At 40.5% G+C, this 7228-nt stretch overlaps 1 protein-coding gene across 1 annotated transcript in view; it reads left to right on the plus strand.

Annotated features, from left to right (window-relative positions):
- RRAS2 (RAS related 2) overlaps positions 1 to 7228 on the plus strand; it is an 88835-nt gene that overhangs the window by 5232 nt on the left and 76375 nt on the right. The window lies entirely within an intron of this gene.

The following is a 7228-nucleotide window of genomic DNA, read 5'->3' on the forward strand; positions in this document are numbered from 1 at the left end:
GGGGGCAGAGGGGGTTGGGCTGCCCGGTGAGGGGAGAGTTGTCTGTGTCGGCCTCCCCTCGCCGCCCCCTAGATGGTTACCTACCGCTTTTTTTTATGTCCGGTTGGTGCCGGGGGACCCAGACTCCTCTGGAATGTAGAAGGGAAGGGCGGAGAAGATTTTAATCCACCTTATCTCTCGAGCTGGGGCCAGCCGGGGAGCCGAGGGCTGGGGGTTTCTTTTCGTCTCTTCCCCTCTTGGCGGTTTCAGAGCCTTGGAGTCCCGCCCCCTCCCCCCCCCCCATCTGTTTGATGATTTTGGGAGCCCGCAGGATGGAAGGGTGCGTCCTCTAACACTTTAACCTAATTTGGGGTCGGGTTAGGAGGGGTCCAACGTTGGGGATGTCTCCTGCTGGTTTAAAGGACCTCTCCATGGGTTTGACTTGTGGTAAGACAAAGAGATGAAATTGTTTTGTGCACTTTATGCACGTGTTAAAACCATCCTTCGTTTGGGTGGGATTATGAAGATATGGGAAAAATGGTGCCTGTGGAGAAATTCAGATACAGCTAGAGAAACCATTTCATTCCTCTGAGTTCCTTGTGTTGTTCTGCAACTTAGATTGGGATACACCTAGCATCATAACATTATACATGCTTTCTTCACAAAAGGTTACCATAAGTATGATCCCCGTTTTTATGGAGCTAACCAAGACCCCCGGAGGTTTAGGGAACTTGCTCAGGTTCACTCAGCTAGCAAGTGCAGGAGGCTGAGTTCAAACCCAGGCCTTTGCAGACTCCAAGTCTAGAGTTCTTTACACTATGTCACATTGCCCTGTGAAATTTTGGAAAGTTTGAAGGGACCTTAGCAATCATTTGGAAGCTGTGGCTCAGTTGAATGACCATGATCACGAGGATACTAGGTGATAAAGCAGGGCCTTGGAGTCTTCTGACTCCAAATCCAGTGCTCTTTCTATTTGACCACTCTTCTTTGTTTTAGACTTATCTGACTTGTGCATCAACTCCACCTTCACACCCTAAAATATTTTCTTGTCAATTCAACAGCATTTATTTAAGTGCTTCATTTGTGCAATACACTGTTATATGTGGGTCAGCCACACTTAGGCTGTGGGCTTGCGTCTGGGTGAGGAAGATCAGAAGTGAAATGCTTTGTTTAAATATAGTTGAACAGATATTTTTTAAGTCCTTGCTTGTTGCAAGGTACTAAGCTATAGATGGAAAGATGGAAAATGGAATCCCCTCCTGCCCTACAAAACCTTGAATTGTGTACACAAATAAATATGAGTTGGAATGAGGAAAGTATGTGAAAGGTCAAATTTTTAGATAGGAGGTGGGGGAGGTTACTGAGAAGATCAGGGAAGGCCTTCCGGAGGAGGCAGCCTGAACTAGGCCTGAAAGAAGGAAGCATTTTCTATAGGTGGATCTATGGAGGGAATTCATTATAGATATGGAGAACAGTTTTTAGGATGAAAAAATTAATTTCTTAGAATTTACAGCTAGTTACAGGAATCTGATCTTTTTCATGATTTCTTCAATCAAAAAAATCAGGTACTAGTGTATTGACCATCTTTATAATACTTTTATAATACTACTTTTGTCAACTTTGTCAATTCTTGAGTCGTAAGAGATAAGTTAGGTGGCCATTTGGTGCAGGCACTGATCCATATTCACTGCTTGGTTTTGTTGGCATATCCTGAAAAATTTGTTAATAAGTATAATTGAAATGCTTTAGTAGGTATTGGCTTTTATATTTTTCCAGTCTGTTGTTCAAAACAGGATATTTAAATAGCCTATCATTTCATTTTTACTTAGTGGGTATTATACAGATATCAGTAACATGTGGAAGTTGGCATAATCACCTATCATGTTGATATTATGAGTAATAATCTTTGCAATAGTGTGGGGAGACACTAAACCTAAAGCCGTTACTTCAGTTTAACAAAACACTTATTAAGTACCTGGGCTGGTGCTATGGTAGAAAGATTTAAAAACAAAACACAAACCTGGGCTTGGACGGCTAAGAGTTTGGGGAGGGTGGCATGCATTCTGAAATGTAAATAGAAATGTATTTACAGAGTAATGCAAAGTAATTTTTGGATGGAACAAGCACTAACCACCTCAGAGATCTTTAAATCTCTGGTGTAGGAGATGGCACCTGAGTAATGGCTTTGAGGGAAGCAAAGTATTCTACCACCTGGAGATGGAGGCAATATATTCTAAACACCCGAGGATCATCTGGACCAGGGCTAGAAGGTGGTCAGTGGAATGCCCTGTGTGGGGAATAGCTTGTAGGTCAATGTGATTGGAATAGAAAGTGTGTCAAGGAGAATACTATTAAATAACACTGGAAAAATAGTTTCCGAGCTGAAAAATTAGTGTTTTATACTAGGAAAAACTAGGAGCCATCAAACAGTTTGAGTTGGGGGTGACATAGTCAGAATTGTGTTTTAGGAATATCAGTATTTAGTAATAACAAAAATTGAGACTTGGCTGCTAAAATTATTGAGACTAGTAAGATGAGAAAAAGGAGTGCCTATGTTAGCCCACCATTGACTTATTCTTTCTGAGTGCCCATTAGCTATTAAAAATATGTGAAGAGTAAGAGAAGAGAGTGAGCTGTAGGGTTTGCCTATAGAACCTAGAATGCTGTCATGTAGCTATTCCCAAAGGCTTAGGGTAACACTAGGGAACTGATAGCAAAGCAATTTAAAGCAGGCTTTTCTCCAGGGAGTATGGTCTCATGGTTAGAACAAAGGGGGAGGTGGGAAGTAGGAATTATGGATTCTTTTCCTGGTTCCACTACTGATAAATTGTTTTACTTAAAACATTCAAAACCACAAGTGTTTAAAAACTTTGTTTGGCATCCGACTGTTTGAATCCTAAATGAGTATAATGATTAGAAATTCTCTGGGTAAAGAATAGTAGGAGAAACTTGTGGAAGAAAGGCATGGCATATTGGACACAACACTGGCCATGAAGTCAGGAGATCCCTGTTCCAGCTTTACCTCTGACATTTCATATCCCTGTGATCTTTGGCAAGGAAATTTACCTTTCTGAATTTGTGTTTCCTTGTTTGTAAAATGGGGATAATCATACTTGTACTAGCCACTTTATAATGTGGTTGTGAGAAAAGCATTTTGTAAAAGTCAAAATACTCTATAAATGGGAGCTGTCATTTAAAATACAAGTGCCTTTTTGGAAATCTTGTAATAAACATAATTTTGTGTATAGAGATTATTGAGTCAGGTGCTTGTTGATGCAAAGGAAATTGAGAGAGATACATAATACTTTGGAAATTTGCAGTCCAGTTGAGGAAAGGTGACACATTTAGTTAAACTGTCTAGAGAATAATTTTTAGTCACCATATAAATAAGTGTAGCATAGCGTCTAGAGCACCTGGAAGGCCTGGGTCAAGTTCCATTTATGACACATTTAATTGTGTGACTGCAGAATTTGGGAATCTCAAGGAAAATCAGGAAGGTGGGGAAGGAGAGCATTCCCATGCCTGCTATAGTAACAGGAAAGTTGGGAAGAGGAGTGGGTGGGGTAGGAGAAAGATAATTAGTTCTTATATTGAACATGTTGAATTTGAGGTCACTATGTATATCCATTGAGGGATAGAAGGGGCAGTCGATGATGCGGGACAGGAGAAGGACTAGAACTGGAGTGTTTTAAGTATGAGGGACTTAGTTCTTAAGTAAGTAAGTTTAAGTAAGTAACTTCTAAACATGGTTTTGGAATAATCTGCATAGGTATGATAATTAAACCCTTGGCAGCTGGTGAAGTCACCAAATGAAAGTGCATAGATTGGAAAAGAGAAGCCAAGAGCTTTGGGTGATGCCTAGGGTTAGTGGACATACCTTGGAGTGAAGAGTCAGTAAATGAGTCAGAAGAGTTGTCAGGTAGGAAAACCAGGCTAGGGCAGTATCAGGAAAACCGAGAGAGGAAAGGGTATCCAGGAGGAGATGGGGATCTCTGGTGCTGGATATTGCAGGGCGGTCACAAAGATTGAGAGCCAGTAGATTTAGCAAAGAGGTTATTGGTAACCTGAGAGAGCCCTTCTGAATGAGGTGGTCAGAAACCTCCTTACAGAGGGGCTTAGAAAAGAATAAGAGCCGTGGAAGAGGAGGCCCAAGTTATTGGTGCTTTTGGGGCAAGGTCATGGGTGATGTTGTTTTAAGGATGGAGGAGACATGGGCGGGTTTTGTTTTTGACCATAAGAGAAGATCCAGTAGATAAGGAAAGATAGAAGATGAGAGAGAGACAGTGGGAATGATAGTAAAGACAGTCTGCTAGAGGGGATGGAGAAGACAGAAGCCTTGTAGAGGGTTTGCATTGACCAGGAGAAAGGCTACATAATTGGCAGGATCTTACACATCCTGATGAGCCTCTCATACAGCAGGCCACATTTAAAATCCTCTTCTTCCTGTGATTTTTCTTATTTGGGAGTTTAGTAAGCATTTATTAAGTACCTGCTGTGTACTCATATGCTAGGGATACCAAAGCCAAATATTCTCTGCTGTCTAGGAACTTACATTCTACTAGAGAATTTTTATGTGTGTGTGTGTACACACACACACAACACACACAAGATGTATATGTACGTTGATTTTATAAATATATATATGTGTATATAGACATATACACATACTGTAATTTCTGGAGCTGTGAAAGCCCTGAGTATTGTATATGTATGTATGAGTGTGCTGGGGTCTAGTGAGGGGAGATCAGGAATCTTGAAGGGATTTAGGGCTTTCAAGACAGGAGAGGGGAGCCATAATTACTGGCATAGGGAATAATGGGAGCCAAGGTGCAGAAAGGGGAGATGGAACATCGAGTGCTTAGGGGGAGGGGGTAAAATAAGCCTGGAGAGGTAGTTTGGGCTCAGATACTGAGGGGCTTTCGATGTCAGGAAAGTTTGTGTTTTTATCTTAGAGCATTGAGAGCTACTGAAACTTCTCCAGTTGGGGACTGACATGGTTTGATCTGTCATGATGAAATGAGGAAAAAGGATGTGACAACTAAATGACTTGCTGAATTTCACACACAGCAAGCATCCGAGGCAGTGTTTGAGTCTGCATCCTTGGATCCCACAACATCCTAGATCCTGGCTTTTTCCAGTGTACCAGGACTTGGTGCAGAGAAGTTTGGGATTTGTTGTTTGCTGACAGTTGTGTACTTTCCACAGTTGTGTACTTTTTACTCATGGAGACACCCTCCATGAGGTCAGTCAGTAAATAGTTAAGTGAATTTTTAGGTATGCAGACAGTCTGACCCGGGGGAAGGAATGCTGGACTTAGAACTAAAATTTAAGGTCCTTGGAGCCAGCACTGAACAAGCTGGGTGATTGTGGGTGAGTCACAACTTCTCTGAACCTTAGTTTCCTAATTTGTAAAAATGGACATAACTCTTGGATGCTTTACCTCAGGGTTGTTGAGGAAAGTTTTATGGACTCCAAAGTGCTATTAGAGTCTAGAGTTTGCTTAGCAGACTGGGATTCCTGAATTGCCATTTCATTCCTAGATTCACATCTGTCCCTCTATAATCATGGACATTTAAAATAACTTAATTACTTTTGCCTGTGAATTGGAAATATTGTAGAACTTTTTAATCCATTTCAGGATTAAAAAAAAACATTTTCAAACTAATTTCCAAATGAATTGTTTGTGGTTTTAAAGGCAACTCTCTTTCCTTCCCTCACCCTCCTTCATTTTCCAAGGTGGCAACAATCTCTTTGTGGTAACTCAAGTTAGTTGAAATGTTCCTTCTGGTAATTCCCAGATACAAATTCCAGTGGCTGGAGGAACATTTTTGAGAGTGGTTGTCTTTGTTAGAATAGAAGCAGAAGGAAATTCCAGCCTAAAGTTTTCTTGACCTAATAGTCATCCTTATTGGATCTTATCTTTTGCTTTGGGGAGTCCAGTTGAGGGTCAGAAAAGAATATTTTAGTAGCTCTTCTTTTTAAAAGTAGCATTAGAATGTCCAATGCTGATCGCTGGGATAGGATTTTCATGTTCGTTGTTTTTTAAACCGAAGTGGTCCTTCAGTATCCCACACTTTGAAATAAAGAGGTGTGGCAAAGTGAAAAGAGGGTATCCTTAGGTAGAAAAATCTGGGGGAGAAAGGAGCACTGATCTTGGGGAGACAGAAAATCTGAATTCAGCCTTATTATCCTGGACAAATCATTTAACCTTCTTGAGCATACTTTTCTTATCTGTAAAGTGAGGATAATCCACAGGGCCTTCCTAAAGATCATTTTATTCTTCTCCAGGGCCTTATCTATTGGCTACTTAAGGTTAATGATCTTGCAAATAAATCACATTATGTGAAGTATTTCAGAGGGGAAGGGAATAAGGTGTTGGACTTGGAGTCATGAAGACCTGGGTTCAAATCCTGCTTCAGACTCTCAGCTGTGTGACCCTGGGCAAGTCACATGTTTCTCAGTTTTACTTTCTTCCTCTGTAGAATGGGAATGATAATAGTACCTACCTACCTACCAGGCTTGTTGTGAAGAACAAATAAGAAAATATTTGTAAAGTGCTTGTAAATCTATATACAATATGTAAATGTTAGCTTATCATTGGATTTGAGTTTAATATTCTTAGAAAGTTTCTGATCAAACAACCAAAGAAGAATGTTTCAAACCTTTTTGATTAGACTAAGATTTACAAATTCTCTCTTGTACAGTTTCTTTGGGATTCTGAAAGAAGTAACTCCTCATCCTTCCTCCCATGAGCCCCTTTTTAACTTTTTGCCCTACTGAGTCTTGGCTATCTCTGTAATGATTTTAGTGTTTAAATTCCATTTCCTTGTAGCATGAAAGTATGTTTAGGCTTGTGCTTTTTTGTCTCAGAAGACAATCATTAAACCAGGTTGAGTGAAGCTGATGCTCAGGTACAGGCTGCACCTACATGCCCTTTGAGCTGTGAGTTCGTTCCTTGCTATCCTTGATTTTAGTGCATCGTGTTTACCTTTTAGGAAAATTGCACTTGTGGGTTTTTGTATGTTTTGAGTTAGCATTGTCCTTGTTGCCTTTCCTAGGGTTATTCTATCCTGGAGGAGGAAATCAGAACTTTAAATAAGTAGTCAGAAGCTGTCAGGAGGCAGCTTTGGGGAAAGTGTCAGGATGAAGCATCAGGAATTCTTGGAAGTAAGAGAGAGCTCTGAAGTGCTTTTGCTAGGTCTGTAGAATGAGTTGGCCTAAGAGATCAAGGAAGCCTTTTTTTTTTTTT

The sequence above is a fragment of the Petaurus breviceps genome, unplaced genomic scaffold, assembly GCF_028583685.1.
Source record: "Petaurus breviceps papuanus isolate PSGF00001 unplaced genomic scaffold, PetGlider_PUasm1.0 188, whole genome shotgun sequence".
In the NCBI taxonomy this organism is placed as follows: domain Eukaryota; kingdom Metazoa; phylum Chordata; class Mammalia; order Diprotodontia; family Petauridae; genus Petaurus; species Petaurus breviceps.